At 45.2% G+C, this 20,344-nt stretch overlaps 2 protein-coding genes and 1 pseudogene across 3 annotated transcripts in view; 2 read left to right on the top strand and 1 right to left on the bottom strand.

The window, feature by feature from the left end:
• Positions 1-20,344, bottom strand: part of LOC126940470 (peptidyl-prolyl cis-trans isomerase NIMA-interacting 4-like) — a 1,058,238-nt gene that overhangs the window by 204,039 nt on the left and 833,855 nt on the right. The gene's annotated exons all lie outside the window — the stretch shown is intronic.
• The window catches only part of ATP7B (ATPase copper transporting beta), a 207,371-nt gene that overhangs the window by 101,636 nt on the left and 85,391 nt on the right, over positions 1-20,344 (top strand). The gene's annotated exons all lie outside the window — the stretch shown is intronic.
• On the top strand, positions 2,429-5,342 carry LOC126940415 (cTAGE family member 2-like; annotated as a pseudogene). Its single transcript, XR_007720752.1, has one exon. The product of XR_007720752.1 is annotated as a cTAGE family member 2-like (transcript).

Below are 20,344 nucleotides of genomic sequence, written 5' to 3'. Positions count from 1 at the left end.
GCTGCATTCCACATGAAGCATTAGCTTTAGGACAGCATGAGCACAGACCAAACCCTGAGAATGCAGTTTGCCCACTCATCTATTTATTAATTTGGTGTGTGAATTAACAGGCTTTGTCCAGAAAGAGGAAGTGGTGAAGCTGTGAAATTGCTTTCCTTGGAAAGCTTTGTTTAGTGGACCCGTATTAGTCCTGAATGGCAGGCAGAATCCTGGGTTCACAAGTGTTAATTTTCTAACTCTGAAGCTCCTTCTATTGCCATTTCCATCTGTCTAACTTTTCAGATTCCTAAGTATTTTTCTGCTTCATTCATGTATGTATTCATCATCCATTCAGTGAGCTTTCATTAAATGTGAACTGTGTGCCAGGACTGCACTGGACATGGGGGCCACTGTCCCTGCCCTTGAGCTTCCAAGACCGTGATGGGCAGATGAGCAGGGGTCAGTGGGCAGACACCGAGGTCAGTGCCGCTGGTAGCCCACATGTCTGGGGCATGTGGAGCTGTGGAGCATCACCTACTGGGTCTAGGGGCTGGCGAGGCTTTTTGGAGTTGTCCTAGAGAAACAAGTTGGCAATGATTAGGGAGGAAGTTTAGTGAAAGAAAGAGAAAGACATTTCGAGGGAAATTGGGAAAATGTGGCCAAAGGGTGTACATGTAACCCTCTCTCCAGTCCGCCACAGCTTTTAGTAAGAGATCAGTTTCCCGAGAGTGTACTGTGGGCTGGGAGCTCTGTGGAGGATGTGCCAGGCATGGCTCCGGTGCTCCTGAGGCTGCTGCCCCCACGTGACACGGAGAAGGCTGTTTGCAGAACAGCCACAGGTAGCAGCACAAAGAACAAGCGTGAATGGGAAACAGATCCCAGGAGCTCTGCCTCCCTCTCATGTGTCCATTCGCTTCTCAATAGTTACCGAATACCTGCTGCACGCACCGTCCTGGGGACTGGGAAAACAGGGAAAACCGCCGCGTCTTGGCCCTTTTGGACCTTTACATAATGATCAGCAAATAGATGAATCTGTGGTATGTCAGACCGTGATGGAGGAAGACAGCTGTGGAGAAAGACAAAGGAAGGAAATAAGATAGAGCCTGCAAGGCTAAGGTGAGGGTGGGAGGTGCCACGCTGACAGGTGACATTCAAACAAATCCTTGAGGGAGTGGCCATGTGGGTACCTGAAGTAAGGATGGTCCAGGCAGAGCAAACAAGCGGGAAAGCCCTGAGGCAGCAGTGGGCTTGTTGTGTTCAGGGAAAGGCAAGGAAAGGAAGGCAGAAGCAGAGTAGTGGGAGGGAGCAGGTCAGAGAGGAGGAGAGGGAGCTGGGGCCAGTGCATGGAGGGCCGGGAGGCTCTATCTCGGGTAACTTTAGAAGCTAGTGGAGGCTGCGGACTGGGGAGTGGCAGATGTGACCCCTGTTTCAATGTGAACACCCACTATCAGGTCGGCGTGGGCCCAGGCTTAGAGCAGCGAACTGGTGCCTAACAAAAACAAAAAACAAAAAAACAAAATAACAGTCTCCAGAAACCAATTAAGCAAAAATATTTATAGAACATCCAGTACATGAAGGACATATTCCTGGGTAGTTGGTTCCTCTCCTGAAGGAGCGAGCTTTCCGGATGAGTTGAAAACATGTGCATGCGCGGGAGGTGACGGCTCACTGCAGGGCAGGGTGTCATCCGTGTTGAAGGAGTGCCAGTGTTTCAGAAATGGATGCAGAGCAGGTCCATTTGATGGACGGGTAAGCGGAGCACTCTCTGTGTGCCCGCACTGTTTTAAGTGCCCAGGGTCTTCTGGGGATGAGATTTGTGTTTTTCACTCGTGTGTGGGACAGTTGAGGATCATGCTAGGCAGAGGTGAGCCCTTTCCTGGAAGGAGTTAATCTAAAAAGCATAATCTGCCTCATTTGGGAGGAGCTTAATAAATATCTCTTCAAATGAAGCAGTGGTCAATCAGAAAATTTATATTTTAGCTATAAAATTACCTATCACAGTTTACCATGGGGCATAATCTTAGTCAAGCACCAAATTAATGATTTCAGACCACAGATAACTGAAAACACCAAAGTGATAAGGTGGCAGGTATTTCAGTTAGCTACTGCTGCATAACAAATGACCCCAAAGCTTAGTGACTTAAAACAATGATTTGTTATTGCTTATCATTCTGTCAGCTGGGAGTTTCTTCTGCTGGCCTCACTTGGGCTCATGCACAAGGCTACATTTAGCTAGGGTGTCAGCTTGGGGATGGGCATAGCTGGGATGCTGGGTTACCTGAGTCTTTCTCTGCATGTGGTATTGTTTTAAAATACAGGTTTTAGCCTGCCTCAGGATATAGAGCGTAACAAGGGGACTGGGGTGAACAGTGTGGACCTGTGAGGCCTGTAGGTGCCCGCATCCTCCAGATCCCCCCCGCAGCCGACTCCGCAGTGGTCCGCTCCGGTTGCCTGGTGCAGATTTGCGTTCCAAACGGAAGGCTGCGGATTCTCTGCCCGTTATTGTGGCCCCGACAGGCTATGGTTACTTTGGCCACCGCCAGAGCAGCCTTGGCACTATGGAGGAGCCCGGGGCTACCCCTCAGCCTTACTGGGGGCTGCTCCTGGAGGAGCCACGCAGGGTTGTGGCAGCACTGCCTGAAGGCAGGAGACCAAATTCAACTCCTTATGGTTTTCCATGGGAATTGGTGATATGTGCAGCTGTCGTTGGATTTTTTGCTGTTCCCTTTTTCTTGTGGAGAAGTTTTAGATCGGTTAGGAGTCGGCTTTATGCGGGAAGAGAGAAAAACCTTGCTGACGCGCTTTCTGGACTAATTGAAGAAAAATGTAGATTACTTGAAAAGTTTAGCCTTGTTCAAAAAGAGTATGAAGCCTATGAAGTAGAGTCATCTTTAGAGGATGCCAGCTCTGAGAAGGAGGCAACAGAAGAACAAAATTTGGAGGCAACCTGTGAAAAGCTGAACAGGTCCAATTCTGAACTTGAGCATGAAATACTCTGTCTAGAAAAAGAGTTAAAAGAAGAGAAATCTAAACATTCTGAACAAGATGAATTGATGGCGGATATTTCCAAAAGGATACAGTCTCTAGAAGATGAGTCAAAATTCCTCAAATCCCAAGTAGCTGAAGCCAAAATGACCTTGAAGAGATTTCAAATGAATGAAGAACGACTGAAGATAGCAATACAAGATGCTTTGAATGAAAATTGTCAACTTCAGGAAAGCCAGAAACAGCTTTTGCAAGAAGCTGAAGTATGGAAAGAACAAGTGAGTGAACTTAATAAACAGAAAATAACATTTGAAGACTCCAAAGTACATGCAGAACAAGTTCTAAATGATAAAGAAAATCACATCGAGACTCTAACTGAACACTTGCTACAGATCAAAGATTGGGCTGCTATGCTGGAAGAAGACATAACAGATGATGGTAACTTGGAATTTGAAATGAACAGTGAATCAGAAGGTGGTGCTTACTTAGATAATCCTCCGAAAGGAGCTTTGAAGAAACTGATTCATGCAGCTAAGTTAAATACTTCGTTAACAACCTTAGAAGGAGAAAGAAACCAAATTTATATTCAGTTATCTGAAGTTGATGAAACCAAGAAGGAGCTCAGAGGGCATATTAAAAACCTTCAGACGGAACAAGCATCTTTGCAGTCGGAAAACACACACTTTGAAAGTGAGAATCAGAAACTTCAAGAGAAAGTTAAAGTAATGACTGAATTATATCAAGAAAATGCAATGAAACTCTACAGGAAATTAATAGTAGAGGAAAATAACCAGTCAGAGAATGAGAAACTTTCTAAAGTAGACGAAACGATCAGCCATGGCAGTGGAGAGCTGGAGACCTGCAGAAAGCAAGCCAAAGATCTGGAAGAACAATTTGAGAGAGTTCTTCATTTTTATCAAGGGAAGATTATTTCCTATAAGAAAAAAGTAGATGGTAATTGTTTTGCAGCTTGGATTGCTGAAAGAAACCTCAATGATTTAAGGAAAGAAAATGCTCACAACAGACAAAAATTAGCTGAAACAGAGTTTAAAATGAAACTTTTAGAAAAAGATCCTTATGCACTTGATGTTCCAAATACAGCATTTGGCAGACAGCATTCCTCATATGGTCCCTCTCCACTGGGTCGGCCTTCATCTGAAATGAGAGCTTTTCTCTATCCTCCAGCTTTGTCGGAGGGTCCACTGAGACTCTCACCTTCGCTTCCAGTGGGAGGAGGAAGAGGCCCAAGAGGCCCAGGGAATCCTCTGGACCATCAGATTACCAATGAAAGAGGAGAATCAAGCTGTGAGAGGTTAACCAGTCCTCATAGGGCTCCTTCTGACACTGGGCCCCTGTCGCCTCCGTGGGAACAGGACCGTAGGATGATGTTTCCTCCACCAGGACAATCATATCCTGATTCAGCTCTTCCTCCACAAAGGCAAGACACATTTTATTCTAATTCTGCTAGACGCTCTGGACCAGCAGAACTCGGAAGTTTTAATATGCCTTCTTCGGATAAAATGGATGGGTCAATGCCTTCAGAAATGGAATCCAGTAGAAATGATACCAAAGATAATCTTGGTAATTTAAATGTGCCTGATTCATCTCTCCCTGCTGAAAATGAAACAACTGGACCTGGATTTGTTCCTGCAGCTCTCGCTCCAATCAGAGGTCCATTGTTGCCAGTGGATATGAGGGGCCCGTTCATGAGAAGAGGACCTCCTTTCCCTCCACCTCCTCCAGGAACCATGTTTGAAGCTTCTCCAGATTATTTTCCACCAAGGGATGTCCCAGGTCCACCACGTGCTCCATTTGCAATGAGAAATGTCTATCCACCGAGGGGTTTTCCTCCTTACCTTCCCCCAAGACCTGGATTTTGCCCCCCCACCCCCACATTCTGAAGATAGAGCAAGTTCCCTTCAGGGTTGAGTCTGCCTTCAAATGAGCCTGCTACTGAAAATCCAGAACCACGGCAAGAAAACTGACAATATTTTTGCTCTCTTCAAAAGTCATTTTGACTGTTCTCATTTCAGTTGAAGTAACTGCTGTTACTTCAATGATTACACTTTGCTCAAATTGAAACTTAATGGAATTATAATTCTCAGGATAGTATATTGTAAATAAGGATGATTTAAATATGAATCTTATGAGTAAATTATTTCCATTTTATTTTATTCTAGATAGTATAACTATTTTAACTTGATTAATCCACTATTATCTAAACAATAGTGGGAGTTTTATATATGTAATCTTGCAGGTGGGGAGGTTTTAAATTCTAAAGGCTTTGTCCTTATTCCAAGAACTGTATTTACTGTAGTTGTAGACAAATGTGAAAGTAACTTTATGCTTAATTAAATAAATTTTAGTTGATTTAAAAATATATATAGGTTGCATTATTCTTCAGGTATAGAGAGACCAACAGATCAAGTGTCGATTGCCACTGAAAAGATTGGTTGTTACTCACAGATCCCAAGAGAAGGGAAAGTGCTGTGCCATGCAGCACCAAATAGGGAGGCACTATGGTCAGCGAGAAGGCAGGAGTGATGGAAAAACATGGGCAGAGCCTTTATGGTGGTTTCCACGGGAAGGAGTGAGTGAGGCAAAGTGAACAGGGTTAAGGTTAGCTATTATAGTTTGAGTAATTTCAGCAGGCTCTGGGTATAGGGGCTGTCCCTAGTTGTCTGATACCTGGCCCTGGGGTGCTTGGGGCAGAGGAACAGTGGCCTAGAGTGTGTGAGTCCTGTGGAAGGCTGATGAAGTAGGTAGCTGGGGGCATGAGCTCTGGACTGGTTAGTTTGTGTTTGAAAAGCACGCTCATGGGCAGGTTTACTGTCTGTAGGAATTGGCTAACCCTGAGAGGGACAGACCTGCCAAGGTCACCAAGACCCTAGATGTTGAAGCGTCAGAATACATAAAAAGACATGGTTAATATGGTATCAGAGCCTCTGTCTTCACGTGGCCTCTCATGAAGGGCTCTAGAGTGAGCTCCCTTAAGGGATGTCAAAGGCTGTTCGAGACAGCAGAAGCCACAAGGCCACGTAAAGCCTCAGCTTGGAAGTTACGCAACAGCACTTCTGCTGCATCCCTTGGGTCAAAGCAAGTCACAGATGCACCCCAGATCCCTGCTCACGTCGAGAGGAGAGAGGAACATTAACCGTGTGGGAGGGGAGGGTCATTATAGTTGTTTTTGCAAACAACCTGCTACAGAAAGTGTGGCTTCAGAGCACTGCGAAGGCCTTTCTGAACAGACCAGATCCAACAGGAAGAGCAGAAAGAAGCTGGGTTCCAGCTCGTTTGTCTTTGCTAGTGTGGAGTCAGGGTATAGCTTCCCTTTCACTGTTGGTCCCCAGCATCAAGGGTCAGTTGGGTGTTTGCCCGGGAGCCTGCAGGGACTGTTTGTACTTTTAGAGGAGGGTTGGCATGGCTTTGGGTTGCTGTCTCCCAAACTGCCCCAGGGTCTGGGATCCCGGGGAGTGCCTGCCTGGGCTGGCAGGGAGCCGAGGCCTGTTTGTAAACTGTTTGAATGCCTCAGGGTCAGGGTCTCTCATGGGCATATTATTTTCTTATCAGGAGTTAAAATAACTCTAGAACTTCTCCCATAGAAATGCAGATGCTTTATTATCATGAAAGTACCGTTTGTAAAGCATATGGAATTAGGCCAGTAACAACCAACATTTGCTCCACACTTTAGGGCCCATGAAGCACTTTCTCATATGTTCTTCCTTGTTCTCGCAGTCACCTGTGGTTAGGCCTCATTGTCCTAGTTTTTCATATGAGAACACTGAAGCTCTAGCGGGGCTCAAAATTGGCTTGGGGCCTTAGGAGTTGCCCTGGGCCCAAGGGTGGAGCTATGGGAGCCCTACAAAGCCTGCCCCATTTCATGCCATCGCTTCAGTGAATCCCTTCTCTCCCCCATACCTGCTCATTCTGTGTGGCTGCACTCATTAGATTATTTCACCCTTTGAATTAGATGCCTCAGGGAGTCCCCTGAGCGGGCTAAGTTAACCTTTGCAGGGGGTACTGACACCCCCAGGTACAGCCCAGCCCTGCATGCTGCTTTTTGCTCCAGGGACCCCAGCCTGGTCCACTATTTGCTGGGAGAAGATTTCAGTCCCTCCAGAACACACAGCCTTTGAGGAGCCACAGCTCCCAGAGCCCGAGCCCCAAGTCACCACTGGGTGCAGTGCACGCTCCTCTGCTCTGCAGTGGTGGAGCTTCATCCTGGTGAGTCATTAGTTCTGCGTCTACAGGTGTCTCAGCGAGACGCCTACCTGTCTGCTTCACAGCCCCAGGTGAAGCCGTCATTCTCAATCCGGCTGGGGAAGAGAAGGCGGTATCACAGCTGAGTTCCTGTCCAACATAGAACCACGGGGCATTGTCCTCAGACACACACTAATATGAACCCAGGCTAATGAGGCAGAACCTCTCAAAATAGCATTCTGTTTCTTTGGAAACCAAGGCGTAGTTTTTTAAATGCCACGTGGCCCTCGATCACATTTTGCATTTCCTAGCACTTATTCTACCATTTCTACAGGGACCTGTGGCAGGCAGAGGGGCTCGGGGCAGCTTCCCTGCAGGATTCCACTTCCTGCTTGGGTCGACCCCGCTGCTGCGAGGGAGGGCTTGCCCCTCGCCTCCCTGCTGTCTGGGTGTTTCCTTTGTGAAGGGAGGGACCTGGCCTGCTAGAAAACATCTCAAAGCCCTGTCACAGAGGAACTCCAGCTTCCCTTAGGATGCTCTGAAGAAGGTGCTTTCCAAATGAGAGGGCCTCAGGAGGGCAGTGGCACCTCCCTGACTGGGTGAGTCAGGTGCGGCTCTAGCCAAGGTGAGTGGGGCCTGCTGTGTCCGAGGTGGCGAAAGCAGGCACTGAGACTGCTCCGGAATCATGGCTCTCTGAGGTTGTTGCTCTGAAGTCCTGCCTCTGGGCCCTCGTCCAGTGTCGTGACAGCTCTTTTCTCTGGAAGAGGACAGTCTCTCTCCCTGCACGAACTGCTTTCAGCCTGACATTTCTTCTCCTGCTTAGGGCCGTTCTCTGTGGACTGCTTCGTGGTGTCTGTTTTTCTTAGCTCAGTGCTTCTCAATGAGGGTGCTTTTGACCTCCCACGGGGGCATTTGGTAATGTCCAGAGATATTTTACACAGTAACTACTGGAGGTGTGCTACTGGCATCGAGTAGAGGCCAGGGATGCTGCTAAACACCCCACAACACGCAGGACAGATCCCCACACACCCCCACAGCAATTCTCTATTCCAAAATGTAGTACTAATTAGGTTAAGAAACCCTGCTAATGATGATGTTCCCCTACCTGGTAAATAAAATTCAAGGTTCTCAGCCTCCAGATCAGTACAAAATGGATGTTTCTTGACTGAAATGCTTGGAGCCAGAAGTGTTTTAAATTTAGGATTTTGGAAAATTTTCATTATATTTACTGGTTGAGCGTTCCCAACCTGAAAATCTGAAATCAAAAATGCTCCAATGAGCATTTCCTTTGAGCATCATGTTGATACTCAAAAAGTTGCAGAATTTGGAGTATTTCAGATTTTTGGATTGTTCAACCTGTACTTTTCACAGTATCTTGAAAACGGACCGTGCTTATCTTTCCTCTTTTGATCTAGAGCCTCCTTTTCCACGTCCATACCGTGAATTCCTATTCAAGCCCAGAGAAAAGTATTCATTACTGCTATGCATTAGCTACTGAAGGCCAGGTGATGTTTTCCCAGATCTAACTCCTCATGATCATGATCATCATCCTTATCAACAATTACCTTAGGGTCATCATAAGAATTGCATATAAGCCAGTCACCAAGCAGTCGTCAGTCATCTGCCTTTAGCCCAGTGCTACCTGAATTCAGTTTCTGTCATCATGTATTTCTTAATTTCAAAATAGGCAGCAGCATTAAATCTGGTCCATGGGCTCATTAACATCATCATCATCACCACCACCACCACCACCACCATCATTGTCATCATCATTGCAAACCAGGCAACAAGCAGTCATTAAGCTCATGCTGATTCTGATGCTGATGGTGAATGAGAAGCAGCGCTGCAGAAAAGCACCTCATTCCTAGCATCCCAGGGCCACAGGTGCTCTGTGTTAGGTTGAGTGTTCACTTGTCCAGTGTGAATGTATTTTTGTTAAGAGTTATTGGCATCTGAGTTTCTGGTGACCAGGTGCTTCTTTCTAAACACACACACACAAACACACACACGTGGAAGACTGTTGGAGAAACCCAAATGGTGTCATAGGAGGCAGGTGGGAGAAGACACTTTGGTTGCTCAACCAGGTATGATTCTGCCAGACAAAAGACCCTATAGGTTCTTTTTTCTGCCCCACCACTGCCTCATTATGGCTATGATAGGTTTATTGAAGCTAAAGCTTGGGCACTCTGGGGCAGCCTTTGCCCCACACCCACACGAGTCTTTTTCCTTTTTCAATTGCCATTGAAGTCTGGAAATAGCACTCTGCCTTTTCCTCTGGCCCCATGGAAACTGGGACTTCTGGGTGTTTAACTTAGCATCTGACTCCATTAGATGCTCAGGGCTTCCTGCACTTACACCTAGAGATTGGGAAAAGGAGTGTTCTGGGGAAAGCAGGGGGGACCAGTTTGCTGTCTATTTGGTGGCTTTCCCTGTACAGTGGAGAGAGCAGCCAGAACCTGAAGTGACAACTGAGACATTGTCATCTGATGTAGAGTCTCTCTTCCCTCCCTGACCTCGTTCCTGTGCCGCCTCTCCCTCCCTCCCACTTCCAACAGTGCACTTAGGAATGAGTTATGAAGTGTCTTATTGGAAAGCAAGACTTGAATAGCAATGAAGGGCAGACACTATAGTTAGTTATTATTGATCATCTCTACCTGCACTTTCTATATTTGCAAGCACTTTTCGGGACTTAGTGAGTAATAAACAAAGTGTCTCTAGATCACCTTGCTGCTTCCCACTGCTGCTGCCTCGTGTATGCAGTTCTAGTTGTGTACCCACTGGATACACACACTAAGGAGGTGAGACCTTCGAAAGAAATGCAAAATATTTCCACAATTGTGTTGGTGTACAAACTGACCTGTCAAAACCAAAACTAAATTTAGCTAGATTATAATCAACACCCCCAGTGGATGTTATCGGTTCCTTGTCCAGGGCCCCTTTACCAGGCGGAGGCACTCATCTCCCAACTTTGAGTATTGCTCACAGCAGCTGCCTGCTTCCTGAAGAACTGCCCTTGGCAGAGCAGAAGCCACCATGCTAGGAAGTTATCCACTCCCTCGGCATCCCATAGCCAATAACTGATTGCCATCAGGGCTGTGTTCGTTATCTGTGTCTCAAAATAAATTACTCCAAAACTTAGTGCCTTAAACGGACAATGAATATTTGTTATTTCACAATCCTTGTGGGTCAGGGATTTGGGAGCAGCTTAGCAGAGTGGTTCCAGTTTGGGTTCCTCAGGAGGTTGCCCACAGACTGTCCATCAGGGCTGCAAGTGACCTGCAGGCTTGACTGAGGCAGGTGGCCCTGCCTCTGGGGTGGCTCACTGGCCTGACTGGCAAGGTGGGGCTGGGTGTTGGCAGAATGCTCAGTCCCTCTAACCATGGGACTCTCCCAAGTTCAGCTTCTAGAGTAGCTTATGATAATATACTTTCTCTAACACCTATATTCTAAAAGATATTTCATAAAATAACCTTCCTCTAATTTTGAAATCTGCAACATTTCAGCAGTTCGTTTTAGACCTTCAGAGGCTGAACATTTTAGATTCTGGTTCTGAAGGCATGTGGGTGCCCTCAGCGTCAATAGCAGCAGCTAATATTTCCCAAAGCTTTTCCATGCACCAGGCCATGAGAAGGGCAAAAAGTGTTGTGATTCTGTTGAAGCAATGCCCACTACCCCTTCAGTCCCAGCTTGAAAATGTAACAAGGCAACTGGGAAACTATCTTCAACATCAGTGCTTTTTTCATTTTGCTTCTCTTGATTTTTACATCTTATAAAACTGAGACTCCACCTATATTTGTTCTTTCATCCAATGCACATTGGCTTCTGACCTCACCCCTGAAACAGCTTTTCCAGAGGTCTGCAGTAACCTCCTGAGACCACATCCCAAGTGATTCTTTTCAGTTTTTTTATTACGTGACCTTTCCATGGAGCTTCACCCCACCCAGTGAATAACTTCCCTTCTTGAATCTCCTCCTTCTTGAAACTCTTCTCTCTTGGATTTCGAACTTGGATGACAGAGTGAGAAAGGCCTGGCATGTTTGCTCTGGACTGGGTAACCCAATGGAGCTATGTGGATTTTCTGCACAAATTTGGGATGTAAACACACCCAGTGGGGCTTCTGCCCAGAAGATTGTAGCTAGGCTGGGCTGGAGGTAGGGAAAGCAGGGAGGAGGCTACGTGTTGGTGGGAGGAGGCTGATAGAGCCTGAACCAGGGGAGGCAGTGAGCCTTAGGAGAGAGCAGGTAGATTCTAGATACTTAGGAGAGCCACTGTCACAGAGCTTTGTAAAGGGACTTTGGATGGAGTGGGCACTGGGGGAGGACAGAAAGGAAAATAGAGGCACTGAAGATGTGTCCAGGCTTCTCCGGGGGTAGTTAGTAATGCCATTGACCCAAGTCAACTGATGTATTTTTGTGTTTTTGCTGAGTTCTTCTTCGTTTTTGACTTTTCTTGGGTACATGAATTTCCAGAAGTACCTGTTCCAGGGGCAACTGACAACTGAGAGGGCTGTGAGGCATGGGAGGGCGGGTGGGGCACAGGCAGCTTCACTGGGCACCACCCCTCCAGCAGGAGTGGTTTCTTTATATGTACCAGGGATATTTCTGCATTGAACTCTAGACCATGTGGAACTTGGTTTTTAGCAGGCCAAATGCCAGGCGTAATTTTCTAGATGGGCCAGATGCAACCACACTCAGGAACCATACTTCATTAAAGTGTGTGTGGACCCAGGTTCTCTTCCTTCACAATTTTGTGAGTACTAATGAGGTTGGACATTAACATCACATATCTGAGAAGGCTGGGTCTCACTTAAAAAAAACAAAAGCAGTTTTATTGAGATATAATTCACATCATAGATTTCACCCTTCTAAAGTTTATGGTTCAGTGGTTTTTGATATATTCATAGAATTGTGCAACCATCAGCACTTCAAATTTTTAGAACATTTTCACCACCCTTCTCTCCCTTCTCTCCCACAGAACTCTGTACTCATTAGAAGTCATGCCTTACTCTTTCCTGGCAACCTTGTTTCTACTTTTTGTCTCTACAGAATTGTCTATTCTGAGCATTTACTATAAATGGAACCATAAAACATGTGGCTTTTTGTGTCTGGCTTCTTATACTTAGCATAATGATTTAAAAGTTCACCTGTGTTGTAGCATGTATCAGCAATACATCATTCATTATGATTGCTGAATAATCCATTTTATGGATATATCACTTTTTGTTTGTCCATTCATTCATTGATGGATACTTGGGTTGTTTCCATTTTTTTGGCTATCATGAATAATGCTGGCATGAACATTTGCATACAAGTCTTTGTGTGGATATATATTTTATTTCTCTTGGAGAGACACCTGGGAGTGGAATTGCTAGGCTATTATGGTAACTGTATCTTTACATTAACCAATATTGAAGAACTGACACGTGGGCTGCATCTTTTTTCTGATCCCATCAGTGATGCATGAGAGTTCCAATTTCTCCACATCCTCACCAACACTGTTATTGTCTGTCTTTTTTATTTCAGTGCATATGAAGCGGTATGTCATTGTGGTTTTGATTTGTATTTCCTTAATGATTAATGGTGTTGAGTATCTTTCCATGTGTGTATCGGTCATTTGTGTATCCTCTTTGGAGAAATGTCTATTTAAATCATTTGCTTATTTTTAAATTGGGTTGTCCTTTTATTGTTGACTTGTAAGAGTTATTTATTCTGGACTCCAGTCCCTTATCAGATCTATGACTTGCAAATATCTTCTCCCATTTTGTGGCTGTCTTTTCACTTTCTTGATTGTGTGCTTTAAAGCACAAAAGATTTTTATTTTGAAGATGTGCAAGTTACATTTCTTTCTTTTATTGCCTGTGATTTCAGTATTTATCTAAGAAACCATTGCCTAATTTAAGGTATAAAGATTTATTCCCAGGTTTTCTCCTAAGAGTTCCATAGTTTTAACTCTTGCATGTAAGACTATGACCCATATTGAGTTAATTTTTGTATGTGGTTTGAAATAGGAGTCCAACTTCATTCTTTTGCAGGTGAATATCCAGTTGTCCCAGCACCACTTATTGAAAAGACTATTCATCTCCCATGTGATTGTCTAGGTTTGTCTAAATCAATTGGCCATAAAAGTAAGGATTTCTGTTCATAATTTAATAAAAATTTAGTTCTATTCCATTAAACTACATGTCTAGCCTTTTCTAGTGCCATGCAGTCTTAATTACTATAGCTTTGCATTAAGTTCTGAAATTGGGAAACTTGAGACCTCCAATTTTGTTGTAAGATTGTTTCGGCTATTCTGGATCCCTTGCATTTTTATATGAATTGTAGGGTCAGTTTGTCAATTTCTACATAGAAGCCAGATGACATTTTTGAGAGGATAGTGTTGAATCTGTGCATCAATTTGGGAAATGTTGCCATCTTAATACTTAAGTCTTCTGATTCATGAAGATGGCATGTCTTTCCACTTATTTAGGCCTTCTTTAATTTCTTTCATGATATCTTATAATTTTTAGTGTGTAAGACTTGCATTTTCTTTGCAAGTGCCAAATGCTACTGATTAGAATTACACTGGAAACATCTTTCAGTTGCTATACCCTTTTCTGGCTTTTATTACTGTTTTTAATTGACACATAATAACTGTATATATTTATGGGATACAGTGTGATTATGAAGCCTTGCACCTATGTTGTTTATCTCAAGTATTTTTTCTTCTAGATGCTATTGTAAATTGTTTCCTTGATTTCATCTTCAGATTATTCGTCACTAGTATATAGAAAAACAATTGATTTTTTGTATATTGACCTTGTATCCTGCGACTTTACTGTACTTGTTTATGGGTTCTGAAAGCGTTTTTTACGGATTTTCCAGATAAGAGATCATACCATCTGTGAATAGAGATCGTTTCATTTACTAACCATTATTCTTGCTAAATGAATCAATAAGTAAGAGCTGTGGGAGTAAGACATGCAGTCTAGACAGTCTCTAGAAGGTGGCCTTGAGAAGGCCAGCAGTGATCAGCAGTGGATGAGAACAGGTTTAGGACTCTGAGACTGGAGTGGGGTTGAGGCAGGGAAAGTGAGGAGGAATGATAGGCAGGTACAAGGTAGAATCGAGTGAGTGGTAGATCAGGAAATCCTAGACAACAGGTGCTGGTGGCTCAGTCATTTGTATTACCCTTTCAGCATGCTGGGTGCCTCTCCTGGAACACATTTAAAGGATCCAAAGGACTCCTTCTAGCAGTGCCATCGTAGCAGGAAAAAGATGTAAGTCTAAGCCATTCTTGTTGGCTTTATACAGCCAGGATAGGTTGTGAAGTAGGCAAAGGGCAGAAGAGAGAGAACTAACATTTATCATCTAGTATGTGCCAACATTTTGCGTATATTGTTTAGTTTAACCCTTACAGTACTCCTACTTTTGCAAATGTGAATCTGGTGTTTTTGTGTAATATTCAGAAAATGCATGATATTTATGTAGTGGTAGCTGCCATCACACTGTAAGTCAGTTGCCCATTTCTCCATCCATCAGGCAGCCGTCCTCTCTATTATAAGGAGCTCATTTCTCAATTAGTTCTTTGAAAACTGAAAAGCATGTAGATCTAGAACAATATCCTGCATTAGTGATTCTTAACCAGGAGTGTGTTAGGAGAAAACTCCCCAGTAGTTTCTTGTATTTCTGCATATATGAGCAGGGCCACTGCACTTTTGTTCTAGTTGTCTTTTTATTTATTTTATTTTATTTGTTTATTTTTTGAGACGGAGTCTCGCTCTGTCACCAGGCTGCAGTGTAGTGGCACAATCTCTGCTCACTGCAACCTCTGCCTCCCAGATTCAAGCGATTCTCCTGTCTCAACCTTCCCAGTAACTGGGACTACAGGTGCACGCCACCACGCCCAGCTAATTTTTGTATTTTTAGTAGAGACGGGGTTTCACCATGTTGGCCAGGATGGTTTCAATCTCTTGATCTCGTGATCCACCCATCTCAGCCTCCCAAAGTGCTGGGATTACAGGCTTGAGCCACCACTCCCAGCAGCCCCTGCCCTTTTTTTTTAAGATGGAGTCTCACCCTGTCACTCAGGCTGGAGTGCAATGGTGCCATCTCAGCTCACTGCAACCTCCGCCTCCTGGGTTCAAGCAATTTTCTTGCCTCGGCCTCCTGAGTAGCTGGGATTACAGGCGTGCACCACCATGCCCAGCTAATTTTTGTGTTTTTAGTAGAGAAGGGTTTTACCATGTTGGGTTTACCTGGTTTTACCAGGCTGGTCTCCAACTCCTGACCTCAGGTGATATACCCACCTCTGCCTCCCAAAGTACTGGGATTACAGGTGTGAACCACTGCGCCCAGACTAGTTCTAGTTATCTTTTCAACTATTTTTTCAAGAAGATTATAAAGGAAATCATCTTGGCAGACAAAAATAAGAGTCCCCCCTCCAGGGAAGAGAGATTTGCTTACTGTGTATGATAATAAAGATAATGTTGGCCAGGCACAGTGGCTCATGCCTGTAATCCCAGCACTTTGGAAGTCTGAGGCAGGCAGGTCACTTGAGCCCAGGAGTTCAAGATCAGCCTGGACAACATAATGAGACTCCATCTCTACAGGAAAAAAAAGTTAGCCGGGCATGGTGGCGTGCGTGTGTGGTCCCAGCTACTTTGGAGGCTGAGGCAGGATGGTGGTTTGAGCCTAGGTCAGGGCTACAGTGAGTCACGATGGCACCACTGCACTCCAGCCTGGGTGACAGAGCAAGACCGTCTCCAAAAAAAAAAAAGAAGACAATGTCTTACTATGGTGTAAAAGTTGGGCAGGTTTACCTGCAGTCCTTTCAGCCTTTCAAAAGATTTGGGTTTCTGAAACTTGGGACTCCTCTGCTGTGATGAACCCAACATGTGCTCTGAATTCACCTGGGCCACTGCATCACCCTCTGGTGCCAGAGAACAAAGGGAACCAACCTGAACATGAAGTTTATGCTGCTTGCTGTGCTTTGTTGCTGACTCAGGAGTTTTGTGTCTTCTGCCAGTGTGCATGGAACTGTAGCAGACTAACTCCTGTCAAGGTGCTCATCTAAATCACCTGTGCGGTTTCAAAAATCCATACCTGCCCGGGCCCTACCCCAGTGATTCAGATTCAGTAGGTCTGGAGTGGAGTCCAGGTACCTGGGTTTCTCTAAGTTCTCTGAATTGTCCTGAGCACATGACCATTGGAGACCACTGTTCTCACAACGGTCAGGCCCCCACGCCGACCAAACTGGCCAAGCTTCTGGCGGAGATCAGTGCGCAGCTGGAAGTACTCAGCGAGGTTCTGGAGACACTGTAAGAAGGCAGCTGCAGGGGTGCCTCATGGGAAGAGATGGGCCTCCTCTGTTGGTTGCAACAGGCTTTGTCTCATAACCACAGCATCCCCCCTCTCAGGGCATCCGGCTGGGTGTGTAGGGCATGTGCACCCACAACTTCTTAGAGAACAACCTTCCGCAGAGGGCAGTGACTGTAGAACCAGGACCTGCCCTGAGCGTTTTAGCCAGGCTGTGAGAGGGTGCCCTCTCCTGGACATGCTGCTGCTGCTCACATAGTTCCTTCGCTTCAAACTGAGTCTCTGAAATGATAAAAACACTTCAATAATTATTCTAAAAACATACATTTGTGTTACACACAACTGTTTCTCTGTCTCATACACACACACACCCCTCTAGAGCTGTATGGCTTGTTAATAGGCTTTGAAAATCTTTTATATTCACCAAGCTGTCCCCGATGGCACAGCTAGAAGGAGCTGGAGAAAAAGACAAGTCAGTCTGAAGCTTTCTTGTAGGCTGAGAGTTAAATTTCCCATAGATGGGCTCCTCCAGGGAAGGGGATGCGGCGTATTGGACTTTCCTGTGCCAAAGTTGAGACTGGGGCCCTGGGGTTTGCTGAACGCTAATAGAATTTAGCAGACTCTTGTTCTCCCTGAAGAAAAGAGCTTTTGAAAGCAGGCATTGTCCACAGAAAAGAGAGAAAGTGTTTGGGCTAAGAGGAGGACGGTCAGGCAGCCATTAAGAGAGGCTTGTGGTTACGTTGGTGTTATGTGGGAAATTTTTTTAACATTTTAAAAGCGAAAAAAAGACCATGGCAAGAGCATCCTGAATCTCAGGGGTTGTGTATTGGAATCTGAAAAGTGGAGAGGATATTTACCATCACAGGAGCTGTCAGATCATGGATGTTAAGCATTTGGCGCACTGGGAACACTCCCTACTGGTAACTGTAAATACCATCATTAGCTGCATGCTCAGCTGTTTTATTTTCACCCCATCCCAGGGCAGAAGGTGGGGGGATGTGGGCAGTGGTGTCAGGATCTAGCTGGGAGGGGTGAGGGGAGAGGAGGTTGAAGATGAGGAAATGCCTGTTCTGCTGTCTTGGTAGCCCGAGCTTCGGGCCCTGTCCCACAGGTAGAGTGTAAATGTCCCAGGTGGAGCCCATAGCAAACACCCCTCTGCACCTTCCCACCAGAGTTCTTTCAGGGCCGTCCAAGAGACAGCCAGAATCCATCCCCTGCCTAAAGCACAGAGAATCTGACTTGAGCCGCTGTCTTGTGGCTCGATTTCCCTGCAGTTTCTACAGAGTGCGAGCCCCATCTGTAAAGAATATTTAGAAAACCACCTTCAGAGGCAGTCTCCCACCTGACGATGGCAGCTGAAGAGGGCAATGCTATCAGAGCCTATGCTGGTTATGGGTTCTCTGCAGCTCCCCACAAACCAGCCCAATACCACATGCATCTCAACCAGGGCAATCCAGGTTTCTTTTTCCTTTAAGTCAGGGGTCCCCAGCCCCTGGGCCATGGACCAGTACCGGTCTGTGGCCTGTTAGGAACTGGGCCACACAGCAGGAGGTCAGTGGCAGGTGAGCAAGTGAAGCTTCCTCTGTATATACAGCTGCTCCCCATCACTAGAATTACCATCTGAGCTCCACCTCCTGTCAGATCAGCAGTGGCATTAGATTCTCATAGGAGCATGAACCCTGTTGTGAACTGTGCATGCCAGCAATCTAGGTTCCCCACTCCTTATGAGAATCTAACGCCTGATGATCTGTCACTGTCTCCCATGACCCCTAGATGGGACCATCTAGTTGCAGGTAAACAAGCTCAGGGCTCCCACTGATTCTACATTATGGTGAGTTGTAGAATTATTTCATTATATATTACAATATAATAATAATAGAAATAAAGTGCACACTAAATGTAATGTACTTGAATCATCCCCAAACCATCCCCTGACCTGGTCCATGGAAAAATTGTCTTCCACGAAACTGGTCCCTGGTGCCAAAAACGTTGGGGACCGCTGCTTTAAGTCACTGCAGGCTCCATTGGCACTTTTGGGTTTGCCCTTTTGCAAACTTCTCAGTCCTTTCACGCCTTTTCTTTGAACATCCAGTGGGCATTTTCTTCTCACCCTGCAGCTGTAATTTTCAGATTTAGGGAACTCAGCTCCCTAGCAAAACCCTAGCCAACCACCATCGCCTCATCCCCAGCTGCAGTGATTGGCTCCAAGGGTGAATACGTCACCCAAACCCAGCCAATCAGAGTCCTTTTACTGAACTTCCACATGTAGGGCTCTTCTCTCTTGGATTTTTATTACCTGGGAGGGCACAAAGCTGGTGTTTCCTGTGCTGATGTCCCAGTGCCCTGACTCACAAAGAAAGAGTGTCTGTAGGGCGAGACAACAAGCCCAACACATGAGGTGTGGAGAGCTGGAGAGCACTCATGCCTTTGCTTTAGTTCCTGAATCCAGTTGTGCCTGCAGCCACTTCTGCCCTGTCCTTTCACAGTTATCTGTCCCAATACATCCCACTCACTGCTTGATGATTTGAATTGTTGCTGACACTTTTTAGCCTCTAAAGTTGTGATGACTACAAACTTGTTCCCCAAGCAGTTCTTCAATGCAGGGGATGGTGTGTCTGTATCCCTTTAATTTCTATTTGAAGATTAGAAACTGTTGCTGGCCTGTCTCTGGCCCTCCAGGCCCTGTCCTGTGAGATGACTCTTTCCTTCTTTGCTCTGCATACAGCACTACTGTCTTTGTCATTTATTAGTATTGTTATCTTAGTTATTATTTAAATCATATAAAGTTCTGCATTGAGGATTTCATGTATTAGATTTGTTTTCTCCACAACAAAATGACAAGCTTTTGGAATTATTTTTACATCTTAAAAAACAGTCTTTTCAGGACTGACCTTAATTCTGGGCACCTATCCAATAAATAATAACATTAATTAAATAAAAAACATTTTCCCAAAACACAGAACCAACTGCGTGGCCTCCTCTGAGCACGATCACACCTCCTGGTGATTGAGCCTTCAGCTGATGCTGATCATTTGAATGTTCACGTTGTCAATGTGAAGAGGCCAAGCAGAAGCACATATGGTGTGAGCCAGGGGAAGAGATTTTTGTACAACTCCTCTAAAGTAAACATTGTTTTGGGGAGAATCCCAGAAAAACACACATTCGTCGTTGTTGCTGTTTTTTCCTGATTAGTCGCAGGACCACAGTGATTCTGAAGCAGCAGGTCCTGGTCAAGCTAAAGGAAGAGGGGGATCTGGGATTAGGGTGCAGATAAGGAGGGACAACACTTCAGCACAGAAACGAGGCCTAGACTTTCTAATTTGGGATGCTTTTTGCATGTGCTTCTTTACTGAAGGAGACAGAGCTTTTGATGCATTTAATACTGGCAAATTACTTTAAAATGGCTAAAACACAGATACAGTTTAAGCTCTCTCCTAATCCCCTAAACAAATACTTGAGAACTGCAAAGAAAGTAAACTAAGCTAATCTCCATCTGAGAAGGTCTCCTTAGTTTGACTTCTGTTCCTGTGAACCCTTGGAGAGAAGACCCCGGTTCAAAGTCCTTGCCAGGAAGCTCATTGCTACTGCCAAGGACAGGTGGGTGTTTAAGGAGTATGTGCAGACAACTCAAGGAGCACAAAGGATGGATGTACGATGTTTGTCAGAAAATGGGAAGTGCTGAACAAATTAGCCAAGAACTTTTCTAGGTTCATTAACCTTTGTGTTGTAGTCAGGGTGCAGTCAAGAAATGCAGGGAGTTTCGTGGAAGGAGTTTAATATAGCAGTCTAGTTAGAAGGGTGTTATAAAACCAGGGGAGGAGGGTGAGGCAACCCAGAGATTAGCAACTGCAGGAATCCATTACCACTGCTAGGACGGAGGAACA

Source organism: Macaca thibetana, chromosome 17 (genome assembly GCF_024542745.1).
Source record: "Macaca thibetana thibetana isolate TM-01 chromosome 17, ASM2454274v1, whole genome shotgun sequence".
Classification (NCBI taxonomy): Eukaryota; Metazoa; Chordata; class Mammalia; order Primates; family Cercopithecidae; genus Macaca; species Macaca thibetana.
The sequence above is the reverse complement of the archived record's forward strand: the minus strand, read 5'-3'. Positions and strand labels throughout refer to the sequence as shown.